The sequence below is a fragment of the Canis aureus genome, chromosome 21 (assembly GCF_053574225.1).
Source record: "Canis aureus isolate CA01 chromosome 21, VMU_Caureus_v.1.0, whole genome shotgun sequence".
Classification (NCBI taxonomy): domain Eukaryota; kingdom Metazoa; phylum Chordata; class Mammalia; order Carnivora; family Canidae; genus Canis; species Canis aureus.
The window spans coordinates 46,994,162-47,018,185 of record NC_135631.1 but is presented as its reverse complement, the minus strand read 5'-3'; the positions used below and the strand labels follow the sequence as shown (position 1 = coordinate 47,018,185).

At 41.6% G+C, this 24,024-nt stretch overlaps 1 protein-coding gene and 1 long non-coding RNA gene across 3 annotated transcripts in view; one reads left to right on the top strand and one right to left on the bottom strand.

The window, feature by feature from the left end:
• Positions 1–24,024, bottom strand: part of SUGCT (succinyl-CoA:glutarate-CoA transferase) — a 712,850-nt gene that overhangs the window by 295,707 nt on the left and 393,119 nt on the right. The window lies entirely within an intron of this gene.
• On the top strand, positions 1,745–6,332 carry LOC144293038 (uncharacterized). The gene is made up of 3 exons (XR_013360487.1): positions 1,745–1,985; positions 2,510–2,851; positions 4,571–6,332. It is a non-coding gene; the product is annotated as an uncharacterized LOC144293038 (long non-coding RNA).

Here is a 24,024-nt window from a genome sequence, read left to right as displayed (position 1 = left end):
TGCCACTAAACTCTCCAGATCAGTTGTTAGAATAGATTTAGAAAAACCACTCACTCTCAGACTTAGACATTGTTTTATTATCAGCCCATCATAAGAAAGTTAACATCTGGGCACCTGGGTGGCTCAGCGGTTGAGCATCTGCCTTTGGCTCAGGGTGTGATCCCAGGGTCCTGGGATGGAGTCCTGCATCGGGCTCCTCGAAGGGAGCCTGCTTCTCTGCCTCTCTCTGTGTGTCTCTCAGGAATAAATAAATAAAATCTTTAAAAAAAGAGAAAGTTAAGCTAAGCTCTGCTTAGCTTTTGTAATTTACTAATAATAGCAAATATTTAATGAGTGCTTACTATGTGCCAGCCACTCGGCTCCTTACATTATATATATATATTTTTTTAATTATTTAATTATTTATTTATTTTTTTGCTTAGACACAGGGAATTAAATGAACTTCCAGAGGTTACACAGCTTTTAAGAAGCAAAGCCAGGATGCAAATCCACATACGCCAACTCCAGGACCAGAGTTCATAGCACTAAGCCATGTCTCTTCATCCTTTATGTCTTTTAATTTAATCCTTTTAAAAACCTTTTGTGGTATTCATTAGTATCCTCATTTTATTTTTTTTAACTAAAAAAATTATTTATTTATTTATTTATTTATTTGAGAGTGAGAGAGAATGAGAGAGAGCATGAGCTGGGGTGAGGGGGTCAAAGGAGAAGTAACTCTCTGCTGAGCAGGAAACCAGATATGGGACTCGATCCCCGAACTCCAGGGTCATGACCTGAGCTGAAGGCAGATGCTTAACCAGCAGAGCCACCCAGGTGCCCCAGTATCCCCATTTTACAGGTGAGGAATATGAGACCCAGAGAAGTTAAGTGTCCAGTTCAGCAAGACTCCACCAGGAAGATCTAACCCGAACAGTCAGAATCCCAGGGCAGTGCTGTCCCACGACCTAGTATGGTGCTCACTGACTGGGATCATCCTCAGTATTTCCAAAACATACCAGCATTCTCTGAGAAAGAAAACAGAGCATTTGAAATGCAGCACAGCCAACAACACAGACGTTCTGTTCAAGGGCAAGCGTGCATGCGTACACACACAAACGTGGCAGCTTAGCAAAGGTGACAGGAGCGTGGCAAGAGTCTCCACTTCAGCTGTCCACTACCAGTTAGTGCTACACCAGTCTGTGTGGGAGGGTGTGGGTAGACATACGTAGCTGCAGATCTATACAGATACAGATGAATACAGAGATCCCTATCTTCAGAAAGGGATCAGCATAATCACATGGACCAGCTGTGATGTCTGCAAGTCCGGGGAGGAATTGTCATCTGTTATAAAACATAATCAATCATATTGATAAAGAAAACACTGGGCATTTCCAATGGCTTTCAGCGAGAGCTGCATTGTTCAACCTCGGCCTTCCAGGCTTGTTAGTTCCATATGAGGTGCTATCGCAGAGGCAACATGAATCTAGGTAAGAAGCATCGAAATTCTGCCAACCACAATTTGTGTTATTTCTCTCAAAGAATTACTTCTCTTGGTCAATTCCCGGTTATTCCCTAACTCTTAAACTACATCCCCAGTCCGTGTGTCCCCTTCGTTAGGGCCCCAATATTCACTTTGCAGAGAGGGAGTGTAAGTACAGCATGACAGAAGCAAACTCAGAACGCTGCGAGGTAGCTTTGAAAAGCCTGCCACACGAGCCCAAAGGTAATTCTTACCTGTCCCATCACCTCCGCAAGTTACTGGGGCCGTTATGAACGTTGGTTGTCAGTACTGTTGGAAGCTACATGCATTCCGGAAGCCCCCTATCCTCCACCCACAGCATAGGCGGGGATCACTGGGCCCCCTCTCCTCTCCGGGGAAGGGCCAGCATCACCCCAGGCCCGGCCCGGGGAAGGGGCAGATGTGAGCTCTGCCCAGTGCAGAGGCTGCAATCACGGCCACAGCTTCGGATAAACAGACATCAGCATGTCCCAAATCCTGTGATTAGGTCAGGAAATTGCAAATCCCTGAACCAATTGATTAATATGAGTATGGTGGGTTCAGGAAACCCAGCGGGGGTGGGGGGTTGGAAGAGGCTGTGGGTGAAACTCTCCTTAAACATAATCTGTCTTTTCCCTTCTCTGCCTCCGGGGAGAGTGCGATGGAGGCTGTTGCCCTGGTAGCAGCTGCGTTTGGGCCAAGTTCGAGGTCACCCTTCACGGAGCCTCTTGCACTTTGATCTTGGCCCTGCTGTCAACGGGAAGGAGAGGCGCGAGCCCAGCAGGGCCCCGGCGCGTGGCAGTGGGACAGCTGGACCGGGCCCTGCGGGCCACCCGCCCTGGGGACCGAGGAGGTGCGAGCCCCCCCAGGCAGCCCGGCCAGGCCCACAGGGGATGGATTCAAGAATCGGGGACTTCCAAGGAAGGGCAGCCAGGAAATGGTTACAAATTAGAAAAAGAAAGAGGAATCCAGGGCAGAGGGGCCTCTCCTGCCACAGTAATAAAAGCAACTTCCTCTTTACCCTAATTGCAGAACCACAGGGCGGAATTCTCTCCATATGAAATTCCTTACGAGTCACCGGCTGCACTAAACCGCCGCCTGTCCCCGTCGATGTATTCACAGCCTCGCCGCCCAGAAACAGATGTGACCGCTTTGCTATCAGGCTGTCAAGGGAAAGTGTCGATGTGACATGGGAAACAGTGACCTATGACCTCTTGGGAACAGCTCCCAAGCGTCTCATCGAAGCTTTTTGTTCTTGGGCCCTCTGGATCCTTCGAGGCTGCGGGGGCTCTCCAAGATCGCGCAGCTCAAGGTTAAGGATCGTGATAGACTCTGTCATCGAGCAGAGAGTGGCGTCTCGCGGCTTGCACACAGGTGCGAGGCTGGCCCGAGGCCGCTTCCGTGGTCCAGGCCTTCTGTCTGTGCTCAGGCTGGCTGACGGGGCCTGCAACCTGCCCCGCTGCAGAGCGCTGCCCGGCCTGGGTCAGAATGACTGACACTCTCATCTGGGTTTTCTAGATGACGTGTCCATGTCTGGGTCACGGCACCCGTCCTAGCACCCCGTAATCATGCATACTGACGTTCGTCCCTCCGACCAAACTGGCTCCCTGTGGTCAGCGAGGGGGCCTTCTAACTGCCTCACATCCACAGAACCGAGCACATGTGTTCTGTGAACAAATAAATACACTTCAGTCCGGATTGTCGATATGTATTACGGCCTAGCACGATGTCCTGGCTGACATTGTACACTTCCTCATGATTTCACTAAGCCACTTCAATAAGCCATTTCATTTCATTTGAAATCAGATAAAATAAAATAAGTTTTAAAGTTATATACAAGTATAGGCTGAACATATTTATAGAGGTGATGGTATTCCTAGTAGCATTTGGCCTGGAAGTCGGTTCTCTCCCGCAAAGGGGTAGGATAGGGTGGCCCAGGTGGCTCAGAGGTTTAGCGCCTTCCTTTGGTCCAGGGCATGATCCTGGAGTCCCAGGATCGAGTCTCATGTCAGGCTCCCAGCATGGAGCCTGCTTCTCCCTCTGCCTGTGTCTCTGCCTCTCTCTCTCTCTCATAAATAAATAAATAAATAAATAAATAAATAAATAAATAAATAAGTAAAATCTTTAAAAACAAACAAAAAAAAGAGGTAGTATATTCTGAGCGAATATAAATAAAATTTTATATTCGGCAGAAACTGAGTTGTCTTTGGTAGCAGAAAGCAGCTTTCAACACAAAGGCCAGAACCCTCGCTGAGGGTTTAAAGTTTTTTTTTTTTTTTAATTTTTATTTATTTATGATAGTCACACAGAGAGAGAGAGGCAGAGACACAGGCAGAGGGAGAAGCAGGCTCCATGCACCGGGAGCCCGACGTGGGATTCGATCCCGGGTCTCCAGGATTGCACCCTGGGCCAAAGGCAGGCGCTAAACCGCTGTGCCACCCAGGGATCCCAAGGGTTTAACCAAAGTGGGAGGAGGAGTGGGTGGATGCAGAGGGGAGTTGCAGAGTGAGGAAAAGGAGAACAAGAAAGTTGTAATCCATAAAAACAAAAGTGGCCCAAGAGAACAATCCAGAGGGGGTCCTGAGGGTGCCCACCAGCCCAACAGCATGCCCACTTGAATGCAGAGGACCTGGGAAGGGCTTGGTGAGGGCCTCTGAGCACCAGGTCTGTGCAAAGACATGGACACTGGCCGAAGAGAGGCATGGAGCTGGCTGCCAAGGGAATAGAAAAACCACAAAAGAGAAAAAGGAAGCAGGCGAAATGAGTCAAAGAGAAAGCAGGAAGAAAGAGAAGGGCCCCTGTAAGACTTTCTAGCCAGGAGAGCTCTAGTAATGTAGTAAATGGGTCCTGAGGACAGAGGTGAAATGTGTGCGAACCTGGGAAGACAGAAGAGAGGGCGAGAGAGGGATGGAAAGGGGAGAGAGAGCCATGGTATCTTAGCAAGGGAGAGCTTCCCCAGGAAGTTGAAACTGAGGGCCAAGAAGAAGTATATCTGTATAGTTGTATTTGTACCGGTCATGCAGTCAAGTCTTAACTGTTTTCTCCACAGTGTATGATTACACAGTGCTCAGACAAATCTGTGTTGTTTTTAAGTCTCAGAACAAGACCCTGTGAGGACATCATTACAGCAAATGTGAGCAGGAGCTGTTCTCCACCCGAGCAGGAATGGACAGCTCTTGATTGGATCTGCATCTCTTCCTGCCTTCCTGTCAAAAGAGACCAGATGGAGAAGAGAGAAGATCCTATTCACAAAAACAAATCCAAACTCATCAAGGACTAGGTATTGAAGAGAAGATGAATCTGGACTGCTAGAGATCAGGAATACTGAATGACACTAGCACCACTGATGACAGTAGTAACATGGCCTCCTATAAAGAGATATGACCAACGGCAGAACGGAATAAGAGAGGCACTGACATCTCATAAAGTCACTGGAACATCCAAAGTCACACATAAAATACAAGACAGATGTTTTGTCTTCTTTGAGCAGGAGGCAGGAAAGGGCAGAGGGAGAGAGAGAATCTTAAGCAGGCTCCATACCCAGCATGGAGCCCGACTTGGGGTTCCATCTTAGGACCCCAAGATCATGACCTGAGCCAAAATCGAGAGTTGGTCACTTAACATACTGAGCCACCTACGTGCCCCAAGGCAGTTTAAATTCCATTGAAATATCTCTTCATCAGGTGGTAAAGCCACACTATAAATAACAATCATGGTTGTGGAGAGTCATCCTAAACTTTTGTTTGTAGACTCCCAATGCGTCTCTCACCTCCGGTGTCTAGCCCCTGTAAGTTATCCTTTGTGACAGGCAGAGTATTAACCTAAGGAATGAACCCAATCATGCCATTCTAGGCTTAACATCCTGTCCCAGAGTTGCTTTCCAATACCTGCAAATGAATTCTGAACTGCTTAGAATGGCACTGAATAATACACAGAAGCAGACTCCAATCTATGTTTTCATTTTTCTTCTTCTCCCATCTTCTCTCTCATCTATTTTCTCCCCACTACACTAGACCCTTCAATGTTCTAGGAACAAACATGTTCAGATGTTTATACTGCTTCTTCATGCTATCCTCAACACTTAGAATTCACTTGCCGCTACTCACACACCAATATCCTACTTATCTCTCAAGGCCCTGCTCCCGTGTCCTTTTTTCTCTCTCTTTTTTAAAAGATTTTATGTATTTATTAATGAAGAAACAGAGAGAGAGAGAGAGAGATGGGGGGGAGAGGGAGGCAGAGACACAGGCAGAGGGAGAAGCAGGCTCCATGCAGGGAGCCCAACATGGGACTCGATCCCGGGTCTCCAGGATCACACCCTGGGCTGAAGGCAGCGCTAAACCGCTGGGCCACCCAGGCTGCCCCTGTGTCCTTTTCTCAATGAATCTTTCCTTGATCCTTTTAGTCACTGTAATTTTTCCTTCTTACATATTTGAATTATGTTAATGCCCAATTGCATCATCTTGGGAAACTGACATACCAAGCAGCTGTCTGTGTCCAAATCCCTAGCTGGATAGTAAACTCCTCAGGCAGAGTCTTACCTACCACTTATGTGTTTTCCTCCTAAACAAAGTTTCAGACTACCCTTGCATTTCTTTAATGCTCCCTCTAATCTCATATTCAATTTAAATTTCATGACTATTCCAGGGCCTATTAGTGTTTATTCATAATTATCAGAAAGAAGTTCTATTTTTAGAATGTGATATTTTCTATCCATAATTTATAATCAAGTCTACAGAAAGTCTAGATCATCTGACCAAATATCAAATAAAAGTCCAAACCATAAAGTGGCAGTGACTGTCATATTCACAAAGGGCAACATCCATGGCATTCATTAAATGGAATAACTCTGTCATATAACCTCACACCAGGGCAAGCACAAGAGTGCCCTAAATAATTTTTTATTTATTATATATTACCTAGGTTGTTCGCTGTATGTTTAGATGTAGAAAGCGTCTCTTGTGCTTCGCTGCACCCTCAAACGTGACCATTGTAATAATCTACACAAAGTACTCAATAATATGTGTCAAATGATGGAAAGATCGAGAAAGTCAATATTTACATTTAATTGGTGAGCTACCAAATTTTCAAGGCTGATAGGAACTATATAATTTCTTTAGATTTTAGCCTATTGAACTAAAAATAGTCTAACAACCCACAGCACATTTTATTAACACCCCAAATCAGTTACATGACTATATGTTTATATCTTTATATGAAAATATAAAATATGATTCTCCCCTTCAAGAAGCTGATAGCTTATCTGGAGGACTAAAATAATACATGTGAAAAAGTAAAAAATATAAGACAGTATAAAACCGAGGTCACTAAATTAAAAGATTGGTTTTAGAAAGTTGTAGAAAACATAAGATGAGAAGCTGAAAATGAGGCAAAATAATTTTAAAGTTAATGTGATCAGGAAAATAAAAATTCACCTGTTTTTAATAAAAGAATAATTAGACATCTATGCAAGGCTGCATGTACAAAGTAGTGTCTCAGCATAAAATGGAAATTATCTTAGTATCCAATCCTGAATTAGTTAACAAATTATGGACCATTCATAAAGCAAATATTGCAACATGATTAAAAATATTCCTTTCCTAGGTGTATGAATGAAAAAATAATAATATTCTTATATTATATTATATAATGAATATTATATATATTTATAAAACTATTATATGAGTATTATATATATTTTATATAATATATATATAATGAGTATTATATATATTTTATAGAACTATATACAGAGAAGTCTAAAAAGCTATAGAGCTATACCTCAGACTCTTGAATGAAGGAACACATTTACTTCCTTCTTTTGCTTATCTCTATCATCTGCATTTTTTATGATAAACATGTATTTATTTTATAACAGAAATAAATACTAAAAGACTTTCTTAGTGCCTCAGAGCAATTTGGCATTCAGAAGGCAGCCTTCCCTTCTCTTCTCTCCGTGTCCAAAAGATGATAAAAAAGATTAAATCCAAGAAGGAGTTTTGAAATGAATAAAAAGCTCTAGTAAAAAGACAAAAAAAGAAGACATAGCTATTATACCTTTGTAAGGAAAGCATGATGGTTAATTTTATGTGTCAACTTTACTGGGCCATGAGGTTCCCAGATACTTGGTCAAACCTTAACGTGTGTATGTCTGTGAGGATGTTTTTGGATGGTATTAACATTTGGATTCATAGACTAAACAATATCTATGTGATGGCTGGGTCACCACCCTAATGTGGTGGCCCTCATCCAGTCAACAGAAGGTCTGAATAGAACAAAAACGCTGAGCAAAGGGAGAGCTTCACCAGTCTGAGTGTTTGAGCTGGGACATTGGTCTTCTCGTGCCCTCAGACTGGACCCTGCACCTTGGTTCTCTTGGTTCTTGGACCTTCAGACTCAGACCATAACTATACCACTGCTCCTCCTGGGGGCTTGTGCAAGTGTATGTATATGTGTCTCCTTCTGGTTCTGTTTCTCCACAGAACCCTAATACAGAAGGAATTCTTGATAAGAAATAGGTTTGAAGAAGGTCCATCTGATACTGGTGTGTAGGACAGACTGCAGTGGGGGAAGCCTAAAGGGTCAGAATCCAGCCAGAAAGACACTTCAGAAATCATTCAGAAATTGGGCAAAAAGGATGAGGGGATGACCAGGGGTGGAGTCAGGGGGAGAGGACAGCTCTGGTGCTCTGAAGATCAACAGGGTTGAGTTCTAATCCCAGCTGAGCTATTATGCCCTGCAGTGAGTAAGTCACTTCCCTCTCCAAGCCTCTGGTTCTTCAACTATAAAATGAGTTGTTACCAGAAATCCTCCAGGGTCCTTTTCCATTCTATAAATCTGAGGCTCTATTATCAATACAAAACAATACTTAGATGCTTTTACTCAAACTGCGAATACATTGGCTTCACTTTGTTCTTATACTACGCTGACTATTCCACCAGTGCTCAATAAATAATACATTAAGCAAGTTCTTTTGGACATGACGGTTTAATTGTAAGGCCTGAAAATGCCCTGCCTCTTGGCAAAGTCTGTGCAATATCAATTACTTTATTCACTTAGCAAACATTTAAAGGAAAAATGGCCACGTTACTTTGAAACAGGCCCGTTTTAATCTAATTCTCTTTCTTAATCATGGAAAAAGTCAATTTATGACTTTTCATATCAGATAATTTATTTATAATGAAACATTAAGTAACTTCAGCACTTGGTGCAATTTGAGGATATTGCACGGGGGTTAAATGAGGTTCCAGTAAAGCAGACAGTGGTGCCAGTTTAATATGTGGGCATACCCTTCCCATAGGTCTGCTATGTACAGTGGTTACCTATACCTGAGTCTAAGACATCCTAGAAAGAGAGAACCTCGTTAACTTTATTTCAAACAGAAATCTCATGTCAAAGTTGGGAGACACCTTATTTGAGTACTGTACTTGAAGATTAACTTCCTGGATGTTGAAATTCCTGTGATCCATATGATACATGATGCTGGGGTTTCACAGGTATAGATGGCTAATCCCAGCTGATCAAGTTAAGGCAACTTAGCCACAAATCACTAGGTCACAGAAGATGTACTAAGCCCACAGAGAGAATATTGCCTCAACCACACTCACCAACTCCATCTCTACCCTAGTTGTACAGTTCTCTGGATACTGCTCCAGTCAGAAGTTTGAAAGAACAAACCCATGTTTCTTCTGAGGCTAGCATACTTAGTTATTCTCTGTATGCCTGTAAAAATCAACAGAAAAAAGGAAAGAAGAAAAAAGGAGAGCACGCCAAATCTCCTTTCAGCCTGAGGTCTGATCTCTTAGAACCTGGATGCATGGACCAGCTCTTACTTTCACAAAATCCATTTCCTTCCTGTGTCTTGGGTTCTTTTTACAATTAAACCTGGATCTAACAGCATTTAATGTCCTGAAGCTTTCAGGTAAGGCCATATTTTACATCGTATTTTATTTCTGGTCTTGGCAGTAGACTTGGAATTAGCTATTAAGTCCAGATTTCTCCTCTGGTCAACTCCAGGAAAAAGTACAATAGAGAAGGAAAGAAAGAGCCAGAGACCTTGACCAACAGGAACTATATGAAACCAAAGGAAAAGAATTCCACTTGTGTTCCAATAGGAAAGAAAACCGGCAAAGTCAACATTTCCATCATCAGACGAGAACTTCTTCCAGTAGAGGGGCTCCATGGTAAGCCTTCCATGGACTTTGATCCAGGAATACCCAAAGGGTCATGATTCCTTTCAACTTTACCTTCTCAGTCCATGCTGTTAATTGAGGTTTATGAGATCTAACCTATTATTTCTAAAGAGGGAGGAAATTAAAAAAAAAAAAAAAGAATTTGTTCCTCAAATATCTGGTTCTCCATCCCCACCTGCCTTCATTTATAAAGCAACCCATCTAAATCTCCCAGGCTATTTTTCCACAGGCTTGTTTATAATGTGGTAATGATTATGCTAATACCAGCTGGGAATACATCGATGTGGACAAGTTGTGTGAGTGTGTCGGGGTGGGGGAGGGCCACATAAGCGCGCGAGGAGAACTCTTCAATAAAATTATAGTACATGTGTAGCCCTATTTCCATATTTACTGGTTTGTTGTAAGCTCCTTCTCAAATGGGAAATAGACCATGTCTCCTTTGCAGAGGGATAGTTATTGAATAACGAAGACCATGTGTTCTGCTATGTCTTATTCATCTGAGTGCTCTGCAGCAATTTTCTAAACCAAATTAATAACAGTATCCTAAACTTATTTCCCCAGTGAGAACTTCTGGCTACTAACGGTGTCAATATGCGCACCTAGCTGTCCCCAAGAGCACAGGTCATCGCCATGCAACCGAGTGCACAATCGCATCCGAGCGAGGAGAATGCAGCTTTCACGGTTTGCGGGAGCAAACAGACACCTTCTAATTAAATGAGATTGTTTACCCGAGCAACAGAGTATTACATCACTTTCCCTACAAAAGGGACGAAGAATGTGAAACTTCAGAAAAGACAGATAGCTGTGTAATGTGGAGCTTGTCACCAGAGTCAGCTTCAGCGTAATCAAATACACATGGAAAGCCCTTGCAGCAGGCCCACTGGAGCAGGGCCTGCCCTCGGCCTGGGCCTGGGCGGGAGGGCGTGCATGTCTCCGAAGGCAGTGATCCCTCTCCTTCGCTCACACACCCACTTGCAGCCCGGGGAGCTTCAAATAGCACCGCCCAGATGTGTCTGCGGATGCTGGGGGCACAGAGGCAGAGGCTGGCAGCGGGCCTCCTGTGCGCTCGGGGACGAAGACAGCATCTCCTTCCCACCGGTCAAGAGAAGGCCCGTCCCAGCGACAGCCGAGCCCGGGGAACCTGGCGTGGCTGCAAAGGGCTCTCCTCCACGTTTGTTGCCCACCAGCCTCACCGACGGGCTGATAAACTGCAAACAGAGACAACACAATTCTGGTAGCAAACGGATCACCCAAAGGATGTTTTCCTGATTTTTCGGCAACTTGATTATAAATTACAGTACCTCCCTCAGCAAGGATGATTTTTTTTTTTTTTTTGCCCCATCCACATGAGGGCATTTTTCTGTACCCATACTGGAAACAGATTCCTTCACCCCAACAAAACTGGCAACGAATGTAACACACTCTTATTTCAAATATGGTATTTCTGTTCCCAGTCCAATATATAGACCTATATGCTTATTATTAAAGCACACTCTATAAAGTCCCTACTGGGGGTGGGGGACGGATTTTTACTTCCACTTGGACATCACCACTAAAACATTCTATTCAGTCGCTGGCATGTTCACTCCCTCCAAGTAAAAATGCTTTCTGGTGTTTCTGATATAAACTTAGGAAGTTCATTAGAATTCACACATGAAAAATCTCTTTAACGGTTGGAATCAGAAGTGGTAAGAGTTAACGGTCCGGCCCGGCAGATAAACTTTTGCAGGTTTCCATCTGAAAGTCATAACATAACCTTTCATTCTGTGTGTCATTGGTACAGAAGGTTTTTCAAGGCAGAGCTCTTCGGCCTGCAAGATGTTAACCAGATGTACCGTAGAGTCTTCCAGGTCTAAACTATGAGGAGTCTGGGTGCAGTCTGCGTGTTGAATCCTTCATTTGTTTTATTCTTTTATCAAGATCTTCAGGTTTGGGTATTTCTTTTGTTAAAATCATTTTTTGTTGTTCTTTATTGCTTCCTTCGGCCGCGTATTTGCTTAGAACCGGATCTTGAAACATGCTCCTTTTGAACTAAATGAGGACTATTCACTTAAATGTTGCCATTTAAAAGCATAATTTTTCAGCGGGAAAATCTCTGCTTCCTATAGCAGGTGCTGGAAGCCCAATCCCAGATGTTTTGATGTGTATACAGCAAAGAAGGAATTTGAGAAATGGGTGGGGATGCAAGAAAGAGGAAGGCATAAATAAAAAACAGACCTGTTGAAACTTCAGTTCACTTGGGCCTATCGCTAAGAGGCCTTTCTAACCACTTTGGCTTTTGTTTTCCATTGGTGGGCTTCTACGCTCAACTGTTTTCTCATGTTGCAAATGCCACTTCCCGTAACATGGGAACTGTCATAGTAATTGGCCTAAATGTTTACCTGGCTATTCATTTCCAACAAACCAACTTCTATTCTTATATTGACCAGAGTGTAGGCCCTGTGCTCCAGTTGGGCATGCCGAGACTCAAAGCTCCATCTTGTAGATGAGATGGGGCCATTTCCCCCACCTTTACTGCACAGGAGCTTGGAGTGGAATGAAGGCAGCATGATAAACAGGCTTCTCCAAAGCTTAAACCTCAGTCTTTGTAGTGAAAAAGGGCCAGTGCTGCCCCTCCCTTGCTCACCCATCTGTTACTCGCAGGGGTTTTGGAATGCATAACTCTAACAGGGTTAAAAGGTGCTTGTAAATGTGTTCTCCTGATTCAGCTTGATGTTGGCAGCGCCCCTCCAACATTTCAATGAGACACACATGAGCAGAAAGGCCTTTAGACTATAGGCAGAACTTTATAATATGGGCAGCTTCCTTCTCGAATATCCTTTTGCTATCAGACTAATCAGTAGTAAGGGATAATTAAAGCCATGCACAGCAGAGGACTGAGCTCTGGCGACTTTAACCACTTCACTACCAGGCCCTGTGACATCTACACAGAGGACCCCCAGGAACAGGAGGAGTCCAGCCTGGGGGTGAAGGGCCTAGGCTCTGGTCAGACCGACCTGGCTTTTTGTCACGACTCTAGCAATTATGGGATGTGCGGCTGGAAAGCTACCTACCTTTTTAAGACCTAGTTCCCCATCGATAAGGTGAATAATGATGCTTGATGATGCTTAGGTGGAGACTCTCCATGTCATGAGGCCACAGTGAGGATTAATTGGGTGAGGGGCATAAAGGGATGCGTGGGTGGCTCAGTAGTTGAGCGTCTGCCTTTGGCTCAGGGCGTGACCCCAGGGTCCTGGGTTCGAGTCCTATATCGGGCTTCCTGTGAGGAAACTGCTTCTCCCTCTGCCTGTGTCTCTGCCCCTCTCTCTGTGTCTCTCATGAATAAATAAATAAGATCTTAAAAAAAAAAAAGATGAAGGGCATAAAGGACCCAGCACAGAGTCTGACAGTGCTACGTGCCAGCTGTCATTACAGTGCCTCACCTGTACCCTATGCACCAACCAGTGAGCCCTTCCCTCCTCACTGAACCCTTGCCCCTCATCACTGTACTGCCAAGCATTTGCTGGCCCTACTTTCATAAATCCCAATATCTGCCCCCCTGTACTAGCTTCCTATCTTCTCTAACCGCTGTCCCGATTTTACCCAGCCTTAGAGACATAGACTTATGTCTGTGCCACTTTTCTATTAAGTATTTCCTCAACTCTTCAAGTTATAATCTCTTACTACCTTGAATTTCCATGATTTTTGCTTTTTTCCTCCCGTTGCAGAGTGCTGAATTCCACATGCTCCTGTCCCTGTGTAGTATTTATTCTCTCCTTTATTCCCAGTTCCAATTTCCATTGTCCTCTTCCCACAAAAACCCTAATATATTAAATATCTATCCCTTTATTAAGTGTTCTTGGAAAATATGTACTGTTCTTATGCATGCATGTTAATTTACTGAAATGGATCCCATGATAAATTTCATTCTGCTTCTTTTACTGTTGCCAAGCTGTTTCGTGACCCTCCTCTGGTGCAACTGGTATTTTTTTTTTTTTTTTGCAACTGTTATTTCGAACTGCTGCATAATACTCCATGGTACGCACTGCCCACACTTTACTTATACTTTTGACCACCAGAAATGAGTACTCCTGGCCACCAGAAATGAGTATCTTCATACGTGACCCCTTATGGACCTGTCTGGGGATCTTACTGGGTTATACACTGGACAGAAGAATTGCAGGGTCACAGGAATGAGTAAGCTCATTGACTAAGCAATACCAAACTGTGTCTAGAATGTCTGCACTGGTACACATTCTCCCCAAAGTGCACATTAGCCACTATATACCCGCATCCCTGCCAACACTTGGCTCTATCCAGTTTTCTCGTTTATGCTACTTTATTCAGTGTAAACAGACATCATTGCTTTCATTTGCATCTCTCTGCTTGCTAATGCATTTATTTCTCATGGTTCTATTTCTCTTGGACATTTAGCTTACACAGCCTGGAGATTTTTTTAACTAAAATACTTGCTTGTTTCTCTTTACTCTCTGCAAGATCACAAAGTCCTTTTAAGGTGGGTTTGTTTTGTTTTGATTTGGGTTTGTTTTTTCTCTCTCTCACTTTTCCCTCACTACAGTGCCTACCATAGCACCTGAGGAGAGACAAAACGTGCACAAAAGCAAATTGAAAGACATGCCTGGGTGGCTCAGTAGTGGAGCGTCTGCCTTCGGCCCAGGTCATGATCCCGGAGTCCTGGGATCAAGTCCTGTTTGAGGCTCTCTGCAGGGAGCCTGCTTCTCCCTCTGTCTGTGTCTCTGCCTCTCTCTGTGTGTGTCTCTCATGAATAAGTAAATTAAAAATTCTTTTTTAAAAAATCGAAAGCATGGAAACACAAGTGAGGAGAAGTTACAGAGAAAACTGAGTGCTTTGGATTCTAAACTCAGTTGGATAGGGTTCCCCGTCTTCTTGCCAAAACCATGATTTCCCTTGGCCAACTGAACAGAAAATGGTAGCATCCAGACAGAAGGGTAAGAAGAAGGTGCTAATGTGCTGAATTCGAAAGTGGGGATGCTGCTGGGACACGTACCAGTGAGGGGTGCATGTCCATTCTCTCTCCACTGCTCACTTTCAGGACCTAATGGAAGCTCGCAGCTTCCTACTGATGACTCCCAAGCTCTGCTCTTAAACACAGGTACAGACTGGTTAAGAGTCTGTGCTCGAGAGCAAGTAGGCATTTACCAGCAGCCAGTGCAGAAGCCTCGATGTCCCATAACTGCCCTGATATGGACAGGGCAACAGTGGTCTTGCCCTTCCTTTGCCAACACTTGTTTGAGGCATATCATGAAAGCTGCCCAGACGCACGTTACGGTGACCAAAACGAGGTCTTTGGAGTCTAACAGACCTGGTGGAATTTTGATGGCCATACACCAGCTGTGTTACTTTTGGTTTTCCTCTGCCATCAGTTTTGTTATCTGCAAAGCGTGGACCAAAATGCCGGTGCTTTAGGGCTATTTTAATAACCAAATGAAATAATGGTGTAGCGCTTGACAAATTGTGGCTATTTTATGAGGCCTGTTATTTCCCCAGCCTATTCCACATTCGCAAAATTAAAGCAATAGATGAAAGTGTGCCGCTGATATGTGAAATATGTATTGAAAAGAAAGGTCTATACCCATGAAAATTGATTCGGTGGGAGGTTTTCCTTGCAAAATGGAATTTGCACATGCTGTAGTGGGGAAAATATACTATTTTAAGAGATTTGATTATAGTTTGAGCCCCAATCCCACCACAGCTTTGCTGTGTAAGGTGAAGCAAGTTAGCCCCTTGACCTCACACAGGTATGCAGACCACCATCAACGAGATAACATTATCTGCACCAGAGTGCTGCAAAAATCCGATGTCATAATGAATGCGAAAGCACTTTGCAACTTGCAAAATAGCCTAAGATATGTTAATATAATTTCCAAAGTCTGACAGCACCTTGGTTTTTACTGGCATATAGTTAGTGCTAAAACAATAACCTATTCTGTGATTCCAAATGTCAGAAGCTTTTTCCTTGGGATGAAATAATGTTGGCAAATCTTTTTCCTTTTACCTTATCATTGAGAGGTGTTCAACTTTTATTTTGTACTTTGTAAATGAGAAGACTCTGCCCAACATTTGAGACAAAAGAAAAGGAACCACCGTTTCCCTAATGCTGTAGGGACTAACGAGAGAAATGTCTCTCTCATAGTGCCACTGAAGAAGTCTGCTTCCCTTGACCAATGGTTTATTTCTATTTTATGAAAATGGTAATGCTTGTAAGGGATCTGGTTTCCTTCTTCCTGCTGGCTGCTAGAAATCTCAGACCAAACTTTGAGGTCATTTCTGAATGTGCTGGACTACACAGCATCTTGTGTCTTGTGTTCTCAACCCTTCCCAGGCATATTTTATTACTCATACATGTATTTTTTCTTTGCTCGGATTTTCCTATTTGCTCTTTCATCTTCTTGAAGATGAAATTTAAAGGGCGGGGCACCCGGGTGCCCCAGTCCATTAAGCATCTGCCTCCAGCTCAGGTCTTGATCCAGGGATCCTGGGATCAAGCCCCACGTTGGGCTCCCTGCTCAGTGGGGACCATGCTTCTCCCTCTCCCTCTGCTGGTCCCCTGCTGCTTGTGGACTCTCTCTCTCTTTCTCTCAAGTAAATAAATAAAATCTTAAACTTTTTTTTTAAGGTTAAATAAAGAAACAGAACAATCTCAACTAGGGAGGAGTGAGTTTTGGGGCTTCTCTTTAGACTGTTTAATAGGAGAGCCATCTTTTATGTGTGTGGCTTCCTCCTATCCCTGAGTAGTCCCAGAACATCTCATTCATTCTGTCTTTCTTTACCTGAGCACTCACTTTACAGGGCCAAGAGGGGCATCTTATATGTTCCATGTCTTTCAAGAAAACATGTTGTGGGAACTTTAATGCTGGTTTCCTTATCATTCCTTTGTATTGTCAGCACTGACTTAAACTTTGAGATTTTTTTTTTTTGAGAAACATTTCTCCTAAAAACTTACCTAGCTTACTAGCTTTCATATTCTAGTATTTAATATTCTAAAGTACCTTCAAAGCTAAACAAGTCTTGTGTATATGCAGGGCCCATATAACAATGGTGTTTATTTTGTTTTACGTAGCTTCAACCTCTGGCTGGAAACTCAGAGGACAGAATGTCCTGCTCTAATAAAAAAAGCTTGGTGAACAAAACTGTAATCTTATCTGGTTCAGTATATTTTGGGAAGGAGTGGAGAGGATTATTTTGACTACAAAGATCAAATTGTAGTCCTTCACTTTGCATTGCAGGCTGTGCACAAATCTTAGACTTTTTATGTAGTTTAATATCTCCTATACTAGGACATTTTATATGGTAATCGGAAGTAGTCCTAACATTTGCATCCTTCGAACAGCTTTCCAACAGAGCTTCAAAATCCAAGCGTTACACACTATTAATGCTAAGTGGACGAATAGGTGGTGATGGTTTCTTATGACAAAAAATAGCAATGCTAAATAAATGATACAAAAATAATAATAGTTGTCATTGCCATTAAGCATAGTAATAAAACTGAACTCCCAAAACATAGTATGGTGTGCTTCACCACGGATGCATTTTCTTACTTGATTTATTATAAGGGCAACACCAATAATCAAATTAAGTTGATTGCCTGTAGATGAGTGCCACTGAGGTTGTAAAAAGGGTTGAAGGAAATCAAGCATAGGAAAGAGTGTTTTGTAGATATCCCTGGTTATTATTCTAACAGCAACAACAAAGGAGTAGAGAAATTCAAACAGATGTAATAAGGTGCATTAAATTGACTCAATAATGATTAATTATATAAAACATGTATATGTTATTTTCTAAACATCCCCAAATAGAAATTCCCTTGCTCACTGTCTAAAACCTAGCCTTACGCTACTGTGTTTAGATTGCTTCTTTTTAATCTCCAGGAATGCTAAATTTTCACCACCCGATAGTTTCCTATTTGTATTAAACACTATTAGGAAAAGTGTTTCATAGTTGCTTGGATTATATTAAGTTAGAAATCCTTAAGATCTCTGTCAAGAAGCCAGTACATCTGAATGTAAAGGGGACCCCCACAGTAAAGGTTTTATGATGCTTTATTCAGAGCTGTACAGCCACAAAAATTATTTCTCAGACAAGCACATCTGATTCAGTCGACATCTACATCTAAGATCCTAATGTATATTTCTGTTTTCTACTGTTTAAATTACTCTCTCTGAACACCAGAGTTGCACATGGGATGTATTCAGAATTATACTGAAGTCATTAGTGGCTACTTTTTTTAAATAAAGATGAAGCTTTCAGGATTAATGAACAAAAGACTAAAAAATACTCAATCCACAGGACAAAAAAAATCATGATAAGCTTTAATCATGGATTTTATAGTTTTACCCTAGTTTTAATAAAAATATGAACAATAGCTTTAAATATTTTTTTTTTCTGTTACTGTTACGCTAAGGCAAAAATTTCCCATCAGATTCACTGGTCCAGATTGATTAGGAATGTGGCTTTCCTGAACCTGGGGCTCAAAGGTCTGCTACACTGTTTCGACAAAAGGGAAATTTTTACTTCCCAAAAAGAACTATGCAGGCTTAAAGGTGCTTATGGTGTGAAACTGCCTGAGTACAGAAGAGGCTTCTTTCTCAAAAACTGTAGGGAGCCCGAGACCTGATGATATTATCTGAACCCCTAAATGAGACCATTCCTGACACCCAGGAGCGCCTCCCAGACTTCGGCAATGATGCAAATCTCTAATTTCATTCTTTTCTCTTTAATCCACTTTGAATTAGATTTTGGTCACTGACCAATTAAAGAGTCTAAGATGCTTGTGCTCTTTTTTTTTTTTTTAGGTTTCGTGGCTTATTTCCCATTGTTCTGTCAGATGTTATTTAGAGCATAACTTAGACCTTAGAATTTTCTGCTGCTAATTTGCTTGAAAACTAGATAATCCCCTTTGAAATGCATAAAGTAAAGCTAACCACGCACATTAAAGAGTCTAAGAAGCTCTCCTTTAAAAGAAAAATTTTCCAGCTTCTCTCTTCTCCCCAGGCTGAGCAACACTTCCCTCTCTGAGCTCCCACAGCAGCACCCGCATGGTAACTAGTGATTTACGCTGTAAATCACAGGAGTCTGTAAACTCCTTAGGGACCAGGACCAGGTCTTTCATCTCTGTATCCCCAGAGCCTAACCAAGTACTTAATATGTGGCACGCCTTCAGGAAATGCTTATTAAGTTAATGGGTCTCAGCATCTCACAGCTAACTACTTGCCTGGCCCTGGCTGGCTAGCTCACCTCCAATTCTGAGAATACCCATCCGAAACTTTCCATTCTCACATTCCTCACAATTGCCTTGTCTTCTCCTCTTACCATGCACAAATCATTTTGCCTCCTACTTAATTGAGGAAATGAACAAAGCATGAGCTCCCTCTACTTCTTATCCCTGCACGTTCCTACCACCCCCTTCTTCCCGCCAGTCTCAGGGCATAAAGTGCCCTTTTCCTTGGTTCTCTTTCTTCCATATCCTGCACACTCAAGATCTTAACACCAGCTATGCTCCTTCTTTCTCTAGAATATGCAACCCCCTCCCCTCTGTCGGTAGCGCCTTCTGGGAAGCGTGCAAGTTTCTCCCATCCTTGATCCAACATCTCTCTTTAATCATCCCTTTGACTTTCCATCCACAGCCAAGCTCTTGAAAAGATCCCCCAACTGGTTCACTCCCTCCCATGAGCAACTAAACCCACGCTGCTAGTGCTCTGCTTCTCCCATTCCACAGAAATGTGTCTCGGCAGACACAACACCTACCCGGCATTTGCACAACTTGACAAACCTATAAGTCAATATCTGGTCACTGGTGGGGGGCTCCTATGAACTTAGTTACTTGGCAATAATGTTAAAATGGAAGTCTGGGGCAGCCCGGGGGGCTCAGTGGTTTAGCGCCGCCTTCGGCCCAGGGCCTGATCCTGGAGACCTGGGTTCGAGTCCCGCATCAGGCTTCCTACATGGAGCCTGCTTCTCCCTCTGCCTGTGTCTCTGCCTCTCTCTTTCTCTGTGTCTCTCATGAATAAATAAATAAAATCTTTAAAAAATAAATAAATAAAATGGAAGCCTGTGTTACAATGTTTCATTAAAATGGGGAAGTCAAGCCATAGTGCCAATGACAAAAAGAAAAATGAAACAATTGAAATATTTTGTTAATGTAGAACTGCCACCAAAGTATTCATAGGCGACAGTGTTGTAGTTAACCTGGATTCTGCGGACAGTGTAAGATGCATAAAAATAAGTGATACTGTATGCACAGAAATGATCTCTAAATTATTAACAATTTTAAAACAAAATCTATTTTAAAACATCTTAATATTTCGATAAATTATAATTAGGACATTATACTTGAATCGATACAACTTTGTCTACTTCAAAAATTTAATCTATAGGGCACCTGGGTGGCTCACTGATGTGAGGTGTGGGTATGATCCTGGGGTCCCGGGATCCTGGGTCCCACAGGGAGCCTGCTTCTCCCTTTGCCTATGTCTCTGCCTCTCTCTGCATGTCTCTCATGAATCAATAAATAAAATATTTGAAAAAAAATTTAATCTATAAAAAGAGTCACTCACAAAATATTAAAAATATTCATAAGTCATAGAAATAATTATATTTAAAATCACTGCAGTTTTGGAATGAATCCCTTTGTGATCAACTGTCACCCATAAATTATAAAAACATGGTAAGAAAAAACAGAGAGTAGCTGAAACTTATGGTTGAAAACATCTTATTTCTTAAAAACATGTTTACCATTAAGATGGCATAAATAACTTTTCAACTGTGACTAAAGGTTTTTGGAAATTACTGAAAATCAGAATGAAAGATAAAGAAAATTGTTTTAATTTAAGAATTAAGTTTTCGATTCTTACAGATCTGCCTAAAATTCAATATAAAATCATTGGTGTAACAAAGATCAAATTCGTACTAAATACTGTTAATGACATTTAATGTCCTTAAGTCTTTCCAGTACTATCAGAGGTGACAACAGGTCCACCATAAAACCAGAAACTGTTCGTATAAGATACGTGCAATTAACATCAGAAAGTATATTAAAGAGAGACTGTGGAGAACACTTGGGTCATCTTACATGAGTTTTTTTTTTTAATTGTGCCAATTCAAAATTATTTTCCTAAATATTTCAACCAGGTCTGATATCATGCCATTAACACAACTAGATATTTTGCTGCAAAATTTAAGTGTATTTACTCTGTCTTATATGTCTTTCGGATTTAGAGGTGATAAAGTTCTCAGAGGAGATGGAAATTAAGGAAATGCAAACCATTCCCAATACCATCAATTCTTTGTACGCATCTGTGAAGGGACTGGCCATTTTTCAAAACATCAACAAGTAGAGATTAATAATGTGCAAGAAGCTACATAATTTTTAAAAACATGCTGGACTTGCACCATAGTGCATTATTAGGTGTGATCGAAACATTCCAAAAGCTATGAAAACATTGGATGTTGTAGAAAATGATTTTTCAATCAAACAAATAGGTGGCTGATAAATCAAGGGATGTGGTGATAGTCTTCTGCAGATCTGAATTTACAGTGGGCTTAAAGTTTATCATATGCTAGTTAGAAGACTTCTTTCAAAAAAGGTTAAACAGAATAATAGACTTTTCTTACCTTCAAAAATAGAGGTGGTTCTTCAGTTAAATTTCAAAATAGATTTGCAAAAGAGTGAAAAGCATGTTAAAAAATCCTCCAAACATGTAAAAATCACAAAACCTTCTCAGATAAGACAAGATTATAGCTTTTTGATTTATGTATTTCTCCATAGCTCTCATAAAAAAGATAAACACTGATATTTAATTACGATTCTGAAATATATATTGCTTATGTTGGATGCAATATTATTCAACTTAAATTAACCTTTTGAGGCCAATAATTGGAGCAAAATGAAAGAGCTACTCTTTGGAAGAAGTAAACACTTAAACAACCGAGGATGTGCAAAAACCCTGCAGACGATACAAGCGTGATTCCCACATTTTAATTTCATTGATAATATAAAATTAAATTTTTTACAGTTGAATTACCTTTATACATTCTGGCTCATTACTTAATGCAAATTTCATAATAATGCACCCCGCATTTCATGGCTGCTGCATGGTATATCACTTTGGCTTATACAATGATTATAGCAACTCATATTCTATTCTGAATTATCTGTAAAAGTTGGAGGTTGAAGGGAGGGTTTATCAAGGGATTTAGCAGCCTTTCACAAATTTTAAAAAGCAACAATTTTAACCAATTTGACTGAACGTAAAGACCACTGTTCTATTCATTCATAAGAGCTGAGAGATGGATGATGTGGTATTGATTTAGTTACATTACAATTAAAATACTGTTATAACTCACATACTAAACATGAATTTATAGGTTCAAAAGCCTTATCAACAGTGTTGATACTATTGTTCAGATGTGATAATGGGATCGGTATGTTACTCTATGAAAATCGCTGAATATTTTTTAAAAATAAAACCTTATTTTGTCGAACGTTAACATGAAATGTCTTCTGAAACCTCTTGCATGTGTAGCATCAAATCTAGAGACTTCAATACTACAAATTAAAATTAATCTGAGGCCACAACCACCACCCCCAACACACACACTCAGTTGGTGTCACACCTGAAATGTTTCTCAATCTTTCCTGATTTATTTTATCCCTAAGAACATAAGGAGTCCTATAGGTTTCTTCCTCCCATTCCAGATGTATTATATACACACCTACCTCTGGCTAAACCCTAAATGGACCCAAGGTTAGTCCATTTTCCCTTCAAAAAAGATAATTTTCCCTCTGTGGTCCCCAAAGGATGATAAGACGTGGCTTAGTTTTGTTTTGTCTCGTTTTGTTTCATTGAAAGAGTTCTAAAATAAATTCCTATAATGTTTCTGCTGTGGCAAAGACCAACCTGGGGCACCTGGGTGGCATCCGCCTTTGGCTCAGGTCATGATCTCAGGGTCCTGGGATCAAGTCCCACATCAGGCTCCCTGCAGGAAACCTGCTTCTCCCTCTGCCTATGTTTCTGCCTCTCTCTCTGTGTCTCTCATGAATAAATAAATATTAAAAAAATAAAAAAATAAACCACTCTAAGACATCAAACCATTTGGTACTCTTGGATCCTTATTTCTGAAGAAACCATGCAATGATTTTAGTCAACTTCATATAAAAATCCACGTGAGGCCACCCTTCCAATCTGCTTCAATCCCGTAAGCCCATTCCCTCCACTATGTGATCTCATCTCTTAGGCTCTGGACAGGTGGATATTCAGAAAGACAGAGCTAAAGACTGTCCAATACACGTGGCAGGAACATATTTTTAAAATGTTCATGCTCAGGACAAACTGTAAGCACATCACTATGGGGGTGATTGGGAACTTCTTCCTTATTACAATAAGAACAAGAATCATCATTATTATTATTGTTATTATTATTATTTATACATTTTAAGTAGTTTTATCTTCTAAATAGCATGGTTCACAACCACAAGGCAATTTTAATTTAATATTTTCTCACATTTTATGGCTGAGTATATTATTAAAAACAAAAGAGGCCATTAAGAGACTAAAAATAAAAAATCCAATAAACTCTTTGGCCGTGTCACTGAACTTGTGCTCAGCAGCTCCCCATCTCTGTGGCTCATTATGTGACCATAAACATGTCCAAGCTCCTCAAGTCTGTTTCCTCATCTGTAAAACAGGCATCATACCACCTACTGGACAGAGTTCTTGCAAGGTTTAAAAGTTCTTAGACGGTTCATGACCTGGCTTCCACCCTAATTTTCAGTCCTAATACTGGAACATCCTTATACTTTCTCAACATGCATCTTATGTCCTGGTCACACTAAACTTCTCCAGGTTCTCTATAGGTGTCACCTTCATTCTTCTCCCTTGCTGTGAAAGCCTTCTTCCTCAGTTTGCTTGGATAATATGGATTAACTCATCAACACTCAAAGTACCCCTTCCTGACCATCCCCAGGTTGAATCAGCTCATTCTCTAGGCCTCAAGATCAACCTACACAATTGTGATATTTACCCATTTATTGGTACAACTCCCTGACCACATTCAACATTCCCCGAGTTCCTAAACTACGCCTTCCATCTCTTCCATCTCATCACGGGTACCCAGCACATGCCTAATCCACACTGTGCGCAGTGGGAAGGGCAGGGGATGGAACTGAATGAACAATTAAATGAATGTATGACAAGCAGAAAAGCATCGGGCTTGGTTATTTGTGATAAAGTACAGATTCAGATTAGATTAGCACAATCTGAAATTTAAACCGTTGGAGATGATGGAGCACACGCTTGCCATGATATCCTTTCAGTCTTGTGATTTAAACTTCTGAAC